This window comes from Dendrobates tinctorius, unplaced genomic scaffold (assembly GCF_039654945.1).
Source record: "Dendrobates tinctorius isolate UK_male_01 unplaced genomic scaffold, ASM3965494v1 ptg000060l, whole genome shotgun sequence".
In the NCBI taxonomy this organism is placed as follows: Eukaryota; Metazoa; Chordata; class Amphibia; order Anura; family Dendrobatidae; genus Dendrobates; species Dendrobates tinctorius.
Genome location: NW_027361728.1, coordinates 9,946,737 through 9,964,226, shown reverse-complemented (window position 1 = coordinate 9,964,226; position 17,490 = coordinate 9,946,737).

Sequence of the window (17,490 nt, the reverse complement as noted above, 5' to 3'; positions counted from 1 at the left end):
ACCTCCCTAAATCTGACATCTCCTTCACTGTGGGTGGCACCATAATAACATCTAGGCAGCAGGAACGCCATCTGGGTGTTATGTTTCACACCAATCTTTCCTTCACCTCCCATATAAAATCTCTTGTCCTATCTTGCTGCTTACATCTAAGGAACATCTCTAGAATCTGCCACTTTCTCACCAAGGAAACAGCAAATACCCTCACTGTTGCCCTGATCCACTTCTGCCTGGACTACTGTAATGCTCTATTAATCAGCCTCCCCCTCCCTCGACTTTTCGCTCTCCAGTCCATCCTTAATGCAGCAGCCAAGGTCGTCTATCTTGCTAATCGATACTCGGTCTGCTCTTCGCCAGTCATTGCACTTGCCACCCATTCATTATAAGATCCAATTCAAACTGCTTGTTCTCACCCACAAAGCTCTCCACAGTGCAGCACCCCCCTACATCTCTAAATCCCGGGATTTCCACGTGCACACTACCGGTAATATATGTCTTAATTTCACTTCATAACTTGTATTTGTTAGCGGGCCTTGCAGTTCACACTTACATCACACGCAGCTCTATTCAGTTCAGAATATATTGGTTGTTAATCCTGTCTTTTCACAGGGTGGCATGTTCCTCATTACAGCCGCTGTTAATACAGGCTCAGCCACTTATTGCTGAAACCTACACTCTGCCTTTTGGGTCTTTTTCACGGTTTTATGCTTATTATACCATGTTTTCAGGTCTTTTTCACATATCTGTGATAGAATTGTTTACACATTAGCACAATGCACTTTGAATTTTTTTTCAAGGATACAGTGTATCTGTTATATGGGAGTTAGTTTATTGCTTACATTATATTGGGCTACACCATTCAATACAACCTGTGCTTACGTGGTACTCCTTGTGATCTAGTCCCTCCGTTTATGATCTAGCACCTTTCTTTTTGTCTATTTTATTGGTTTTACTATTTATTTCAATAAAACATTATTTTTTGTTATGAAGTACCTAGTTTTACCATTGTATTAATATACTTCTGGTAATAAATCTTATGATTAAAAAATGAGTAGTTGAATACAGAAAAAAGTTTCCACGCTTTTTGGGAGTGTTATATAACACTGAAATGTACCACAGACCACGTAATAGTATATGGATGAGTAATTGAATACAGAAAAATGTTTCAATTCTTTTTTGGATTGTTATATAACACAGAAATGTACTACAAAGTGTCTAATACTGTATGGATGACAATGTAGCCAATTTCTTCACCTAAAAAATAAAAATGTGGTCAATTGCCTTAGGCCGGTTTCACATTTGCATATAGAGGAGCTGTGGAGGGCTGCGGACTTCCTCCGGTCAGCTTCACCCACGGCCGCACCTCCTCCGGTCAGCTCTGCCTTCGTCGTCATGTGGCCTGCGTACCCTATCTTTAGCATTAGATACTCAGGCCATGCCGATGTATGCGTATGCCTACACATGCGTCATTTAGACGGTGTGGCGACCTGCGCCGAACGTAACGTGTTGCATTTTGGTGCGGTCGCCGCACCGTCAAAATGACTCATGCGGAGGCATCCGCATACATCGGCACAGCCTGTGTACCTAATGATAAAGATAGGGTATGCAGGCGGCATGCCGACGGAGGCGGAGCTGACCAGAGGTGGTGCAGCCGTGGGCGGAGCTTCATGAAGGAAGTCCATAGCTCTTCCATACGCAAATGTGAAACCGGCCTTAGCTATATACTTTTTAGAAACGGACTGCAAAGTCCTAATCCCTGCCTAGAGACTGTATTCTGCCACTCTCCCTGTTCCTGCCACTTTCCCTCCCTAGTCTGATACACACATCAAAGCACAAAATTAGCCCTGTTAGTATGATGGTTTAGCTTCAGCACCAGTATAAAAACTACAGGACCCTGATTCATTAATCTGTGCACACACATGCCTGGACAAGCACTCTCTCCTTCCATTAACGACTGACACAGAGCTGTGTAATGGCGTCAGTGTGCTGAGCCTGGTAGCGCCTGTCCTTTTATAACCCTTGATGATGTCACATGGTCAGCAAATCACAGTAATGCCACTACCAAGAAGGCTATGACATTGCAGTGACTGGCATACAATCCCTGCATGCTTAATGGTTGTGTAACAGGCGCCAAACATGTGGGGCAGGAATGCGAGTTTGAAATCAAGCACTGAATAATGCTCGCCAAGAGCACCCAGACACTTGAGAGATATCCGAGTGTCACCGAGCATGCTCACTCATCCCTAGTTATTTCCACTGTAGAAGTGGCTAAAATTTAGCTATGAAGTTCAGCACATACCAAGGAGCGATCTTTCTTATAGCTATTAGCAAACAGGTTTTCATTGTGTCTGTTTGCACAGGGAGAGGTAAGAGCTCACAGTCATGGTCTCTTGTATTCCACAAACAGGAGATGTGTTGCCTGAGTTCCAGCTCATATTTAGAATAGTCTTTTCTTTTTCCTCAGACGTATGTCATGTCTGCGGAGTGGCAGGTCGCGCTGACAGACTAAGCCCCAAGCTTTGGCAGAAATGCACGTACAGTGTGAGAAGTGAAGGTGGAGGCACGCGCCCGATAAGATCCTGTAATAAAGGATACAGCTATGGGTTGCATATTTCTATTGTCCTTTACAAAGTGACCTGCTATTGTACGCGTGGTTCGCATACACTATGTACATAGGATCACTGATTCATAGGACTCCTCAGACCACAATATCAGGGTGTAGCTTAATGTACCTTTAAGGTTTGCCTTTCCTGTTGCTTTTAGATAAGATGGCAAAGTCTGGCTTTCCAAACCACAAAAAGGTTACACTTTATTTGCCGGTCAAATAGATACAGTCATATGTTAAAGTTTGGGCACCCCTATTAATGTTAACCTTTTTTCTTTATAACAATTTTTGTTTTTGCAACAGCTATTTCAGTTGCATATATCTAATAACTGATGGACTCAGTTATATTTCTGGATTCAAAGGAGGTTTATTGTACTAACAGAAAATGTGCAATCTGCATTTAAACAAAATTTGACCGGTGCAAAAGTATGGGCACCCTTATCATTTTCTTGATTTGAACACTCCTAACTACTTTTTACTGACTTCCTGAAGCACTAAATTGGTTTTGTAACCTCATTGAGCTTTGAACTTCATAGCCAGGTGTATCAAATCATGAGAAAAGGTATTTAAGGTGGCCACTTGCAAGTAGTTCTCCTATTTGATTCTCCTATGAAGAGTGGCATCATGGGCTCCTCAAAACAACTCTCAAATGATCTGAAAATAAAGATTATTCAACATAGCTTTTCAGGGGAAGGATACAAAAAGTTGTCTCAGAGATTTAACCTGTCAGTTTCCACTGTGAGGAACATAGTAAGGAAATGGAAGAACACCGGTACAGTTCTTGTTATGCCCAGAAGTGGCAGGCCAAGAAAAATATCAGAAAGGCAGAGAAGAAGAATGGTGAGAACAGTCAAGGACAATCCACAGACCACCTCCAAAGACCTGCAGCATCATCTTGCTGCAGATGGTGTCACTGTGCATCGGTCAACAATACAGCGCACTTTGCACAAGGAGAAACTGTATGGGAGAGTGATGCGAAATAAGCCGTTTCTGCCAGCACGCCACAAACAGAGTCGCCTGAGGTATGCAAAAGCACATTTGGACAAACCAGTTAGTTACATTTTGGAAGAAGGTCCTGTGGACTGATGAAACAAAGATTTAGTTGTTTGGTCATACAAAAAGGCGTTATGCATGGAGGCTAAAAAACACAGCATTCCAAGAAAAACACTTGCTACCCACAGTAAAATTTGGTGGATGTTCCATGATGCTTTGGGGCTGTGTGGCCAATGCCGGCACCGGGAATCTTGTTAAAGTTGAGGGTCGCATGGATTCAACTCAGTATCAGCAGATTCTTGACAATAATGTGCAAGAATCAGTGACGAAGTTGAAGTTACGCAGGGGATAGATATTTCAGCAGGACAATGATCCAAAACACCGCTCCAAATCTACTCAGGCATTCATGCAGAGGAACAATTACAATGTTCTGGAATGGCCATCCCAGTCCCCAGACCTGAATATCATTGAACATCTGTGGGATGATTTGAAGCGGGCTGTCCATGCTCGGCGACCATCAAACTTAACTGAACTGGAATTGTTTTGTAAACAGGAATGGTCACAAATACCTTCATCCAGGATCCAGGAACTCATTAATAGCTACAGGAAGCGACTAGAGGCTGTTATTTTTGCAAAAGAAGGATCTACGAAATATTAATGTCACTTTTATGTTGAGGTGCCCATACTTTTGCACCGGTCAAATTTTGTTTAAATGCAGATTGCACATTTTCTGTTAGTGCAATAAACCTCATTTGAATCCAGAAATATAACTGAGTCCATCAGTTATTAGATATATGAAACTGAAATAGCTGTGGCAAAAACCAAAATTGTTATAAAGAAAAAAGGTTAACATTAATAGGGGTGCCCAAACTTTAACATATGACTGTATACCGTGCTGTACATGCTTTTATCTGAATGTTTTACCAACAAATATACTATACACAAAATTACAAACTCAGAATAATACAGATTAATTGAAGCCTATTGCATTTAGGCCTCTTACCCATCAGTTCTGAAGCCTTAACGTGGACCTGTCATCAGGATTTTGCTCATTAAACTACAGACACTGTAAGGCTGATGCTGTTTTACTGAGTAAAATGATACCTGGGTTGATGAAATCTGTCTTGTGGTTGATGTTTAATCTTTACTTGTACTTTTCAGTTAATGAGATTCATGTGCTCTGGGGCGGCCTGTGGTGCTCTGCTTACATATTCATCTGTATAGGCTTATGACAGGTCACTGATCCTCCGGTGACCTACCCCCCTATTTTACATACTGCATATATTATTGTGGGGTTAGAAAAAATATTAACTTCATTAAAATGGCACCGGCGCCTGCACAGCAGCAAGATGCATGCCTATATGCTTTATACCTATACTATCGTGGGGTAAAAAACAAAAATATATATCTTCATCAAAATGGCACTGACGGTGGCACCTGTGCAATAGCTTCTATCGCATTCTTACAGATGGTACTGCACAAGCACTGGCGCCATTTTGTTGGAGAAAAAAAAACTGATGAATCAAAACAGAGCCGTTGGGGCGCCTGATGGTACCATCTATCCCTGATAAAGGATCAGTGACCTTTCATGAGCCATACAGATGAGTATGAGAACAGAGCACCACATGAAGATGCCCCGCACAGGCCGACCCGAAGCACGAGCATATCATTAACTAAAAACTGCAAACACAAATTAAATAACAACCACAAGACAGATTTCTTCAACCCAGGTATCATTTTAATCAGTATAACGGCACCAACCTGACAGTGTCTGTAGTATACTGAACAAAATACTGCTGACAGGTCCACTTTAAGTTTTTTTTCTTTATATCATTTACATGTTTTTGCTTAATATTGACAACAGTTTGCTGTGAACAGGATTCAAACACTACACAATATAGAATCAGTGGTGTAAAGAATCAGATTCTGTTGTAAGCCACATGCCAATAGGTTCAGACTATAGCAAGTTTAGTTTCTACCCTGTAGTATGGAGACACATATATTTCCATAGGTGCTATATACAGAGGCATAACTACAATAGGCGCAGGGGTTGCAATCGCACATTGGGCCCTGAAGCCTAAGGGGCCCAAAAAGCTCCTTGGGCCTGTATGAAAAAAACAATATTATTAAAGATTTGCAATAATGGGGGGCCCTGTTGGAGCTTTTTCATTTGAGACCTTGAGCTTAAAGTTACACAACTGGCTGAATACCCAAATAATAGAAATTAGTTTCTTAATCAAACTAGACTATTTGCAAATTTGGTTAGAAATACATACAATACTGATAATTTTAATAAGGATCCATGGACCCTTTTACCTGCACAGTCCCACAAGCAACGTTTATCACCTATGGACAGAATAGATGATAAATGTATGATCACTGGGAGTCTGGCTGCAGAGATCCCCTCTGATCCTAAGGACAGGAGATTAAAAGTTCCCTGTATGAAAAGAGCAGTAGCATGTGTGGTGCAGCCACTGCTATAGATAGAAAGTAGAGCAGTGGTTCTGGATGTTCACTGTTGTTCTATTCTAACAGGGAACTATTGAACTATTCTCAGAATCTGTGGGATGTTTCAGTGGTTGAATCTCCAGCCATCATTCACTTATCAACATTTCTTTAGAGTAGAGTTGGTGCAAATCAATTCCCAGTACCCTAAAACTTCTGCCACGTCAGTAACCTGTGGCAGCTGGACGGGAGCACTGAGAACTGCCTTTTTCTGGGTTGCATCGGGGTGCCGCAGGGTGATGTCATAGCAATGTGACCAGGTCCTTCAAATTGTCTGTACCAACTCTACTTTGGATAGATGATATATGTTATTTTGTTTATGTTTGTGTCCATAGGATGTACCAAACGCCTATGGATAATATAGCAAGTTAATGTTGTGACGATGATAGTTATTACATATACATAACCCATTCCCCCTCTCATCCACTTTCAGAAGTCTGGTTTAGACTAGGACTTTGACGTAGGCTTAAAAGTTGCAATCAATAACAAGCTAGGAAATTATGGTTGGCTGTTAAATCATTGGACATTTTTAGACAGGGCAAAACTTGTGATTGATCAGTCAGTGGATTATCATGTAAAAAGCTCCTAAGTGTCCCGTGTTTATACACAAAGCAATAAATGAGCCACTGACATGTCAACATAAACCAGTATCTGCTAAAAATGGTCTTCATTCTTCCAGCTGGGTCTTGTCCACATCAAAAATTATCTGTATTATGAATGATAACACATTGGTCAATGGACAAAAGAGCGTATGGGCAGTTTGTGACTGCTTGGCTGAAATGAGGTTAAATTCTTGACAATGACCATGAACGCTTGGTAAGTCACATGGTAAACTTGCACAAGCCCATCTCTTTTCATTTTCAAACTAACAGTAGTTGAGGAGGTGGGATACAATGAGTGGGACATGGGGTCTTGTTTCATTACCAAAAGAAAACTCCATTCTGTGCTTTTCACGCTACAGTTCTTTGATTATTACTTTCAAGGTATCAAGAAGGAAAAATGAAAAAAAAAAAGTTGGCGTCATCTATCCTGCCTAATACGCTACATTCACACAGATAATCTGTCGAGTGAGTGAACAAACTATCTATTCTTGTCTGTGCTATTTTCCCATGTCAGAAACAGACTGTGCTGAAAAATTTAGGTTTCTTCTTTCATCTTCCCTTTCACGGACTCCCTGAACAAACTGCCTTTATTTCCTCTATTCACTGCAGAGATCTTGACTGAGGCAAGAGAATGAGGATCTTTCTTTTTTTAATATGTTTAGGCCCTGCCAGTGACATGGAACTGTAGAAGCTCTTAATTACCCAGGAAGTGACAATGTCAAGGGGCTTTGAATGCTGCTTCACTGCTCCACTCCATGGTTTCCCATCATTGTCGCCACTCCAGGCTTCTCTTCACAAAGCAGACGGTTCTCGCATTTACTGTTTGCACAAACTTTTTCTTATAATTAAGAATATAAATAAATCAATAAGTAATAAATTAAACAATGAAGTCACTTCATAAGTTGGAAATTAAGCATGTTTCTCTTAAAATGTAGATATTTTCAACCACTATGAGTATAGTATTAGTATTACTGTTAGGGGGCTTGTCTAGAGCTACATAAATCTGTATGTTCAGGGTTAACTGTAAATCAACCTAACCTTCTATTTGTTTCTCTAATGCTATTTACAATGGTATAGGGAGCTGAGATATTTCTTGCTATATGGAGGTATGATTTCTAGAACACAGCTGGATGAGACACCATTTCTTGAGGGCATTTCAATGGTGTATAATAAATAGAAGTGTAAGTTCAAAGAGAGTGGCAGAGTAATTAAGGTGGAACCTGTCTTACAACTCATTCTGCCCAAATCACGGACCAGAGCCTGGCGTCTCTCGATTACAGTTAGGTATATTCTTCTCTGAAATGTTTCATTGTTTCAGAGAAAATATAGTTGAAGGATTTGTCCGGGGACCATAGCCGCAAACCAGACAAGTCTCGTTATTGACAGGTTTCTCTCATACTGAGAGACCTGTCAATCACCTTGAGCAGGGCTGTTCTCCTTGCTCAATCACCTGCCTGTCCAATCTCCTGTCTCTGCGGCATGTTAGATATTACATTTTTGTGCCCATTTTACTTTTGTGACAAGTAGGTAATATTTGAATTTGCATTCAAAGTGTATTTAAAGTGATATTCCTAACTTGAAGATGAGTTTTTATGTGTCCATTTGAATACCACTGTAAGTATTATATGCAGGGTCAGCATCACCAGCCGGCGCACCCGGGGAAGGGTCGGGGCCCTGAAATGTGGGTGTACCTACTCGCGATCTGGGAACTGGTACGCCATGGGGGCCTGGTGCCTGTGCCAGCAGAGCAGTCGCCAGTGAGGAGAGGTGAGTATTTCATTTTTTTATGTTTGAAGCATTATATGAGGAGCATCATATGAGCCTATTATTGTGATGGTCAACGTGTGACTGGACACACCGCCTCCAGCAGGGCGAATTTCTATGGCACACGTGACCCTGGATACACCGCCTCCAGCAGGGCGAATTTAAATAATATACCGTGCAGCCGGATACACCGCCTCCAGCAGGCGAATTTCAGAATTACACATATAACGGGATACACCGCCTCCAGCAGGGCGAATTTAAATATTAAAGGGAAACACCAGGGAAACTGATACAATGGAGGGCCCTGCGCTAGGGAACGGGGACGTGGAGACCTCCTGCACTCCCCAGAGTCAGTGTCTCTACACTCCTAACGATCCCTAGGCCGGTTCCGCACCGGGCGCCGATCAGGAACCTAAAAACCCTAGCTTGCCCTGCACCTAGCCCTTTCTAGTGAAATGGACGGTGCAGAAACTAATCCCACCACTGCACTGAAACACACAAAAGGAGTCCACCACCAGAATTCAGCTTCCACCTAAAGCTACTACACCAGACCTCTGCCTGAGCTGCAAGTGATAATCACGTGCACTAAACTAAAGTAACCAGAGTGCAATGACCCTACCGGCCACCGGGGGCAAAACTAGAACTGAAATCACCATAGTGCAATGACCCTAATGGCCACCGGGGGCAAAACCAATCTTAAGCACACAGCTTAAGGAAAAAAAGGTTACATGTGCCTTTATCTGTCATCATCCAACCCGGATAATGACAATTATAAATGGAGAAACAAATGGGGCCCATTATATATGGAGCATTATATTGGCCCATCACACACTGGAGCATCATATATGGGGATCATCCTATACTGGAGCATCATATGGGACCCATTATATATGGATCATCATATGATGCCCATTATATATGGAGCATCATATGGGGCTTATTCTGTATGCAGCATTATTTGGGGCCTATCTGTATGGAGCATTATATGGGGACCAATATGTATGGAGCAATATATGGAGCCCATCATATACTGTATGGAACATTATATGGAACTCATTATATGGTATGGAGCAATATATGGGGCTCATTATACCGTATGGGGCCCAATCTATATTGTATGGAGTATTATATGGGCCCATTATATATGGTGCAATATATGGGACCCATAATATACTCAAGCATTATATGAAGCCCATTCTGTATGGAATATTATATGGGACCCATTATGTATGGAGAATTATATGGGGCTCATCATACTGTTTGGAGCATTATGTGGGCCCATTATACACTATGGAGCAATACATGGGGCTTATTATACTGTATGGAGCAATATATGGAGCCTATTATATACTGTATGGAGCAATATATGGGGATCATTATACTCTATGGAGCATTATATGGGGTCCATTATTCTGTATGGAGAAATATATGAGTCTCATTATACTGTATGGAATATTATATGGGGTCCTTTATTCAGTATGGGGCAATACATGGGGCTCGTTATGAACTATCACTGACATTGGTCTGCAGGCCACAGCAGACTGAAATAGCCCCATAGAACCCAAAACGAGGCAGAGAAGGTTAACTCCCACATGACCAGACCGGGGAGAGAATAACAAGAAACAAACCCCGCCTGGATCATGACAGCGGCCATTACACATCACACTGGTAACGATTACACATCACATTAGTAACTCCCCCTTCATGTAAAACAAACTCTGGGGGCAGAGTTATCTCGAGGCACCGTCCGCCCCATAATCTGGAAGAAGTTATTTACATAAAGTGATAAAAGATGATTTATCAGCAACAAGGCATCTCATATGAGAACACAGGGAGCACTGTTTTCAGCATTCTGTTACCTGTATGCCCTTATCAGTAGTTTAGATAGGTCAAATGTGGTGACAGATTTCATTTAAAACAGTTCATTGGTTATCCAAAGAAATAATATTTTATGCCTGGCCATATACAGGTCTAAATGATTGTGCTGTAAAGCTATGTCCTGGTACATCGTTATAGCCTAGCTTGTTGGGTATGTGGTGGTGTGATAGTATAAGGTTACATTACACCTGATACGATGATGCTTGCACTTTAGCATGTTTGTAGAATAGTTACCCTCCAGCCCCAATGATCATGATGAAATGAAAAGAAATGCTTATTTTATAGTCACATGCTCCAAATATGTCAGTTAATCTTGAAATGACCTTGGCAGAGTCACCGCATGGCATTGTTCTAACATTATGTTTTTCTCCTATTGTTCTATTGTTTGTCTGTTCTCCAGGCATGCGACTTCATCTAAATCAATGCTAACCTGCGATCACTTCAAAGACTTGCTGGACATCCGCATTGAATCTCTATATTTTAGTGAGTTGTTTATTTGTTAATTTTTGTAACTTAGTTAATTAATTTGGTGGACGTGGTATATACTTGTGGTTAGTTACATTTTGACATAAATGTGCACTTCTTTGTCACAAATGCTTGTGCAGATAAAAATGACCAAGTTCTGTTCCAAGGATAATTTCACACTTTTAGTTCAGCGAGAAATCTGTCACTCTTAGAGATGAGCAAATTGATTTGATGCAAATGGAATTAGTTTCAAATTTTTAGGAATTCACTGGACCCGACAAATTCAAACAATGGCAATTTGCTTTATACAAGCCGAGAAAAATGGCCCCTGCCATTTTACACATTGCAGAAAATTGCATCAGCCAGAGAAGGCTCATCTGACCTCGGACTTGAATTGGCAGTCATCCCCATAATGCCTTGCAGCTATCATTTCACATTGTATAGGACAGCTAAGGAAAAGGGTCTATCATAGCCTGAAAAAAAGAAGAGCCATTTTGGGATGAATCTGGATAGTAAGATAACATCCATATATACTGTATTTGTAGATTATTAGACAACAGCTAATTTACTTTTTGCAAGCTGAGTTCAGTCCAAATTTTCAGAATTCATTGAACTTTCTTAAACCGTATAATTGTCTATTTGTATTTTGGCCAAATCATTTAAATGGCCGTCGCAATGCAACAAACAGCATCAGACAGCTCACTTTGGGCATGGCCTTGCTTTTAATGCACCTTATATCACAATCATTCATGAGGGACTGTAGGTCAGAGGTCTTTGATTTCTAGTGGCCAATATAAAAGCCCAAGAAGAGCTCGGTCAGAGAGATATAGTACACAGAATGCATGTAGATTGAATTACAAGAAATTGATAGGGAAATAGAGATTGAGGTTCCTGACACTATGTTAAATAGGTAGCTGCTGCTGTCAGTGCCGCAATTCACTCAACCAGTCTACTAAAAAATGTCTTTTAATTTTTCGTACCTGTGCAGTGTTTGATTGGCTACATCCAATGTTGCTGTATTATATGCATCAAACTGCTGGAACTTAAACGTCACGCCATCAGTAATTCTATTTTAGCTTGTGACAAGTTAATGTGAGTGCCACAGCACTTATAATTGGACCTGTGCGTCATCTGCTTTTGCCGCATGCAATAAACACCCCACCATTCAGTCTGTTCAGTAAAACTCATATATTAGATAGAGTTATTACAAACAGTGAACTATTTTAAGTGTTTATTGTTGTTAATGTTGTTGAGTCTGTCCATATGAGCACAATAAGTCGTACACTCCATAGAGGTGGACTTTATGGGAGGGTGGCCATAAAAAAGCCTTCACTTGCAAAAATTGTAAGACTCATTTTGAGTTTACCAAAAGACATGTGGGAGACCTCACAAATGTATGAGGGAAGGTGCTGTGGTCAGATGGGACCAAAATTGAACTTTTTGGCCACCAAGGTAAAGGCTTTGTCGGGCCCCAAAGCATACTGATAAAGTAACGGTCAACAGTCGAGTGGTTTAAGGGGAAACATGTAAATGTTTCTGAGTGGCCTATTCAAAGGCCAGACCTTAATCCAGTTGAGAATCTGTGGTCAGATTTGAAGATTGCTGTTCACCAGAGGAAACCATGTAACTTAAAGCATCTCAGCAGTTTTGCCTTGAATTGGCAAAAATCCCAATGGTAAGATGTGGAAAGCTCATAGAGACTTATCCAAAGCGACTTGCAGCAGTATTTACAGCAAAAGGAGACTCTACAAAGTACTGACTTTAGTGGGATGAATAGTCATGCACACTGAAGAGCTGATGCAAACCTTAAAAAAACAGTGAAATTCCAGGTTGTAAGGTAGAAAAACGCAAAAAATACCAAGGGAAGGTGAATACTTTCACAAGCCACTGTAGGAGTCACTCACACTATATTAAGAAGGGAGTATGTGCTGCAATTTACTCAAACACTCTTGTATGGCACTCATTTTTTGCACCTGCACAAAGTCTTTTTTTACTGCATCCAATATTTGTGTATTTTCTGCAACAAACTAATAACAGTTAAAGGGGTTGTCTACTACTAGGACTACTAGGAATTTCCCACACAGCTTTTACCATAAAGTGAGACTAGGGACTTTTTTTTTAAGTGGCGGAGGAATACAGTGCGGAAGGATACCTACCTTCCGTCATTGGATTCCTGCAGCCCGTAGAGAGCGGCAGCATCAGCTGATGCTGCAGTTCTCTACCCAAGATCGTCGTGGGACACACTCGTGGACTGCTTCGGATCATGGGTGAGTATTTTTGTGGTTTGTTATGTTAATATTTATTCCGTAAAAGACAATGGCTTCGGGGAACAATGTGACAAGTATTGGTAAGTATGTTACTCTATGTTATATGTACTGTATGTCTATGTATGTCTTGTATGAATGTATTGTATGTAGCATGCATGTAGTATGTATGTAGCATGTATGTAGCATGTAGTATGTATGTAGCATGTAGTATGTATGTAGTATGTATGTAGCATGTATGTAGCATGTATGTAGCATGTATGTAGTATGTATGTAGCATGTAGTATGTATGTAGCATGTAGTATGTATGTAGTATGTATGTAGTATGTATGTAGCATGTATGTAGTATGTATGTAGTATGTATGTAGTATGTATGTAGCATGTAGAATGTAGCATGCATGTAGTATGTATGTAGTATATATGTAGCATGTAGTATGTATGTAGCATGCATGTAGTATGTATGTAGCATGCATGTAGTATATATGTAGTATGTATGTAGCATGTAGTATGTATGTAGTATGTATGTAGCATGCATGTAGTATATATGTAGTATGTATGTAGTATGTAGCATGCATGTAGTATATATGTAGTATGTAGTATATATGTAGCATGTAGTATGTATGTAGCATGCATGTAGTATGTATGTAGTATGTATGTAGCATGCATGTAGTATATATGTAGTATGTATGTAGTATGTATGTAGCATGCATGTAGTATATATGTAGTATATATGTAGTATGTATGTAGTATATATGTAGTATGTATGTAGCATGCATGTAGTATGTATGTAGTATGTATGTAGCATGCATGTAGTATATATGTAGTATGTATGATGCATATATATAGTATGTATGTAGTATGTATGTAGCATGTAGTATGTATGTAGCATGCATGTAGTATATATGTAGTATGTATGTAGTATGTATGTAGCATGTATGCAGCATGCATGTAGTATATATGTAGCATGTAGTATGTATGTAGCATGCATGTAGTATATATGTAGCATGTAGTATGTATGTAGCATGCATGTAGTATGTATGTAGCATGCATGTAGTATATATGTAGCATGTAGTATGTATGTAGCATGCATGTAGTATGTATGTAGCATGCATGTAGTATGTATGTAGCATGTGGTATGTATGTATGTAGTATTTTTTTTTTTTTTTTTTTTTTTACATTTAACACATTAGCCGGATGATGGGACTACTACTGTCCCATCATTGGCTAATGTGTCAATCACTGTCATGGTAGCAGGCATCGCCCGATGGGACTTGTAGTCCCATCGGACGATGCCTGCACAGACTACCGGAGCCTGCACAAACCCCCCGGCAGGCCGGCACAGCCCCCCGGCAGGCCGGCACAGCCCCCCGGAGCCTGCACAGACCACCGGCAGGCCGGCACAGACCACCGGAGCCTGCACAAACCCCCCGGCAGGCCGGCACAGCCCCCGGGCAGGCCAGCACAGACCACCGGAGCCTGCACAGCCCCCCGGCAGGCCGGTACAGACCCCGGGCAGTCCGCACAGCCCACCGGCAGGCCGGCACAGCCCCCCGGCAGGCCGGCAGAGACCCCCGGAAGGCCCGTACAGACCCCTGAGAGGCTGTACAAGGGCAGGAAAGGGTTTTTCCAATTCCGATACCGGAAGTCTCATAGACTTGAATGGGACTTCCGGTATCGGCATCGGCGATACCGATACTTTTTTTAAAGATCGGCCGATCCATTCCGATCCGATATTTTGAAGTATCGGACGGTATCGCTCAACTCTGGTGACAAATGATACCTAATCAGCATGATCTCAGTAGTGTTTCATTTAAAATTGACTGATAAAATAAAGAGTGTCAATGTCTAATGAGTGATGCAAAATAAAAAAAAAACACCCGTACAACGTCATATGCTAATAAAAATGTGGGAGACTATGGTGCCTAGTAGTGGCAGCAGCACTGTCAGCACTAGTCGTTCAACCACTACAGTATTAGCTGATGCAGACCATATTTGCCTCCGACAGGTGTATTAATTAATAAAAATGTAATATTTTAAAAAAATGTTCATTTTATTTAAAAAAAAATAATATTAATTTAAAATGTTAAAGGGAACCTGTCAGCTGTTTGGGCCGCTATAAGATGTGGCCGCTGCCTTTCAGGGCTTATCTACAGCATTCTATAATGCTGTAGATAAGACCCCAGTCCGACCTGCAAGATAGGAAAAATAAGTTTTATTATACTCACCGTGGGGGTGGTCCGGTGCGGTCCGTTTCGATGGGTGTCACAGGTCCAGGTCCGGCGCCTCCCATCTTCTTGCGACGCCGCCCTCCTGCTTGCTTCCTCGCTCCCAGCATTGCACTTCTGCGCAGGCATACTTCTCTGCCCTGGTGAGGGCAGAGCAAAGGACTGCAGTGCGTAGGCGCTGGGAAAGGTCAGAGAGGCCCTGCGCCTGAGCACTGCAGTACTTTGCTCTATCCTCAACAGGGCAGAGAAGTATGCCTGCGCAGAAGTGTGATGCTGGGAGCGAGGAAGCAAGCAGGAGGATGGCTTCGCAAGAAGATGGGAGGCGCCGGACTCGGACATGCGAAACCCATCGGACCGGACCGCGCCGGGCGGGCCCCTCCCCCTCCCGGCAGTGGCCCCCTCCCGGCAGTGGCCATATCTTATAGCCACTAAAACAGGTGACAGGTTCCCTTTAATATATTTATCTTTAAAGTGCAAAAAAAGTCCAACAATACAATCAAAGTTTAAAATCCATTTACCCGTAGCCATATACAGTGGGGAAAAAAAGTATTTAGTCAGTCAGCAATAGTGCAAGTTCCACCACTTTATTAGATGAGAGGCGTCTGTAATTTACATCATAGGTAGACCTCAACTATGGGAGACAAACTGAGAAAAAAAAATCCAGAAGATCACATTGTCTGTTTTTTTTTCATTTTATTTGCATATTATGGTGGAAAATAAGTATTTGGTCAGAAACAAGCAATCAAGATTTCTGGCTCTCACAGACCTGTAACTTCTTCTTTAAGAGTCTCCTCTTTCCTCCACTCATTACCTGTAGTAATGGCACCTGTTTAAACTTGTAATCAGTATAAAAAGACACCTGTGCACACCCTCAAACAGTCTGACTCCAAACTCCACTATGGTGAAGACCAAAGAGCTGTCAAAGGACACCAGAAACAAAATTGTAGCCCTGCACCAGGCTGGGAAGACTGAATCTGCAATAGCCAACCAGCTTGGAGTGAAGAAATCAACTGTGGGAGCAATAATTAGAAAATGGAAGACATACAAGACCACTGATAATCTCCCTCGATCTGGTGCTCCACGCAAAATCCCACCCCGTGGGGTCAGAATGATCACAAGAACGGTGAGCAAAAATCCCAGAACCACGTGGGGGGACCTAGTGAATGAACTGCAGAGAGCTGGGACCAATGTAACAAGGCCTACCATAAGTAACACACTACGCCACCATGGACTCAGATCCTGCAGTGCCAGACGTGTCCCACTGCTTAAGCCTGTACATGTCCGGGCCCGTCTGAAGTTTGCTAGAGAGCATTTGGATGATCCAGAGGAGTTTTGGGAGAATGTCCTATGGTCTGATGAAACCAAACTGGAACTGTTTGGTAGAAACACAACTTGTGGTGTTTGGAGGAAAAAGAATACTGAGTTGCATCCATCAAACACCATACCTACTGTAAAGCATGGTGGTGGAAACATCATGCTTTGGGGCTGTTTCTCTGCAAAGGGGCTAGGACGACTGATCCGGGTACATGAAAGAATGAATGGGGCCATGTATCGTGAGATTTTGAGTGCAAACCTCCTTCCATCAGCAAGGGCATTGAAGATGAAACGTGGCTGGGTCTTTCAACATGACAATGATCCAAAGCACACCGCCAGGGCAACGAAGGAGTGGCTTCGTAAGAAGCATTTCAAGGTCCTGGAGTGGCCTAGCCAGTCTCCAGATCTCAACCCTATAGAAAACCTTTGGAGGGAGTTGAAAGTCCGTGTTGCCAAGCGAAAAGCCAAAAACATCACGGCTCTAGAGGAGATCTGCATGGAGGAATAGGCCAACATACCAACAACAGTGTGTGGCAACCTTGTGAAGACTTACAGAAAACGTTTGACCTCTGTCATTGCCAACAAAGGATAGATCACAAAGTATTGAGATGAAATTTTGTTTCTGACCAAATACTTATTTTCCACCATAATATGCAAATAAAATGAAAAAAAAACAGACAATGTGATTTCCTGGATTTTTTTTTCTCAGTTTGTCTCCCATAGTTGAGGTCTACCTATGATGTAAATTACAGACGCCTCTCATCTTTTTAAGTGGTGGAACTTGCACTATTGCTGACTGACTAAATACTTTTTTTCCCCACTGTATGTCGATGTCACTTTGACATCATTAAGGCCGTGTCTGTGCTAAATAGTTAGAA